This window comes from Ornithorhynchus anatinus, chromosome 10 (genome assembly GCF_004115215.2).
Source record: "Ornithorhynchus anatinus isolate Pmale09 chromosome 10, mOrnAna1.pri.v4, whole genome shotgun sequence".
In the NCBI taxonomy this organism is placed as follows: Eukaryota; Metazoa; Chordata; class Mammalia; order Monotremata; family Ornithorhynchidae; genus Ornithorhynchus; species Ornithorhynchus anatinus.
Genome location: NC_041737.1, coordinates 44,843,533 through 44,845,726, shown reverse-complemented (window position 1 = coordinate 44,845,726; position 2,194 = coordinate 44,843,533). Strand labels below are relative to the sequence as shown.

Sequence of the window (2,194 nt, the reverse complement as noted above, 5' to 3'; positions counted from 1 at the left end):
GCTAACATATGCATTTCATAGAGCTAGCTATGCAACAAGCTTAATAAGAGCACTGGAGCCAAGTGACTGCCTACTCATCATAGCCACCTAGTTAAATCATAAATCTCCCAAACTACCCTCAAAACTCACTTCTCCTAAAATGCCAAATTTAATAACTTAAGAAAGACCACTGAAACTTTTGCCTAGAATTCCTAGTTCCTATTCATTTTGCTCTATAACCTTGGATTTGACCCCCTAAAGTTTGGTGTTTCAGAATGGAAAAATAGTATATTGCATCATTCAAATGCTCCATAACATCTGGTTGTCTCATTTGTCATACTTCTGTAAACTGCCACTACAGTAGACAGGGACAAACCTGCTTCCCAGGATTCTTATCCAGGATTATTACTTTCAAGGGACTTTGACATTTTCCCCACTCTAGCAGCCTGCCCTATATTCTTGGTATTTATGACCTCACAGAAATCTATTTTGGAGCTACTGCTCAAATTCAGCCACTTTCCCGGTCTGACCTTTCTTGACTCATGATAGGAGTTCAGCTTAGCCTATTACTACATCTGGGTGTAAGGAGAGAGGGCCTACAAACTGCCCACATCTTCCCAGAACTCAGGAGAGCAGGAGGAGTGAAGGGAAGAGAAAGGAGGAAGAAATCAGACAGTGAAAGAAATCTAAGAAGGAGATGCCACAGAGGAGGAATGAAAAAGTAAAGAACCCAAATTATAGATTCCCTGCTTCGGGCTTCCTCCTCCAGGCAACTGGGATGGGGAATGTACTGTTTGATATTTTCCACCAGGCTGTGGGAGAAACCATTTTTCTTAAATGTAGCCTTGTGTTTCCTTAATCCTACAAAGATAAGTCAAGACTTTGGCCACACTTGGTTCCCTTCCCCTCACTTTCTCTTCATCCCCCTCCATGTAACCTGGGAATCTTTTAATGAAATAGTAATATCTGTGTCTTTGTTAAGCACTTATCATGTGCCTCGCACTTTACTAAGCACTGGAGTAGGTACAAATTAATCAAGTCGGACAAAGTACCTGTACCACATGGGGTTTACATCCTAAGTAATCTAATAATGATAATTGTAGTACTTGTTCAGTGCTTATTATGTGCCAAACACTCTAAGCACAGGGGTAGTTACATTGTAAGCAGATCAGACATAGTCCGGTAGTTACATTGTAAGCAGATCAGACATAGTCCCTGTCCCAAATGGGGCTCAGAGTCTTAAGGGGAGGGAGAACAGGTATTAAATTCCCGTTTTACAGATGAGGAAACAGATGCGGAGAGTTTCAGTGACTTGTCTGAGGTCACAAAGCAGCTAAGTGCCAGAACCAGGATTAGCCCATGCTCTTTCCATTAGACAACACTGTTTCTCAGAGTGCTTCCCAAGATGTTTCCTGACATATTCATTCTACTCTCTATTTCATTTATTTATACTTGTTCTTCCTAGTGCTTCTTCTAGGTACAAATATCTTATGTATGTTTGCTGCATTAGATTGTAAGGCTATTTAAGGGCAGGAAAATTATGCTTTACTTCTAAGCACTTTAGCACTTTTTCTCAAAACTGAGCTCAGTGCATCACAATAATAATAATAAAAACAATCAGCCTTGTCTTATGCCCCTGAGTCGTTTCCAACCCATAGAGACACCCCAGACACATTTCTCCCAGAATGCCCCGCTCTCCATCTGCAATTGTTCTGGTAGTGTATCCTTAGAGTTTTTTTGGTAAAAATACAGAAGTGGTTTATTACTACCTCCTTCAGTTCAGTAAATTTGAGTCTCTGCCCTCGACTTTCTCTCATGCTGCTGCTGCCCAGCATTGGTGAGTTTTGACTGGTAGCAAATCGTCTTCCACTCGCTAACCACTGCCCAAGCTAGGAATGGAATGGGTAGGCCTCTGCTTGACTCTCCCTCCCGTAACTGAGACTAGTAGAGTACTGGAAACTCTTCAGGTGCAAGCCTGAGAGGGGAACAATCAGTAGACACATAATGATACTATTACTACTATGTAAAGCACATGCAGTCACCAGAACAAACCATGCTACCCCTCCCTTTGGCCACAAATGATCAGGAGAAAGAACTGCTTTTTTTACTACTGCCCAATTCTGTCAAGAGACAAATCTCCCTATCCATTTCTTCCGGCATAGAACATTAAGAGCTTCATATCACAGCTTGGTCTCGGAACTGATAACCCATTGAA

At 41.7% G+C, this 2,194-nt stretch overlaps 1 non-coding gene across 1 annotated transcript; it reads right to left on the bottom strand.

The window, feature by feature from the left end:
• Window positions 1-1,826: 1,826 nt before the first annotated feature.
• On the bottom strand, window positions 1,827-1,964 carry LOC114814838. Its single transcript, XR_003762635.1, has one exon. It is a non-coding gene; the product is annotated as a small nucleolar RNA SNORA7 (small nucleolar RNA).
• Window positions 1,965-2,194: the final 230 nt, after the last annotated feature.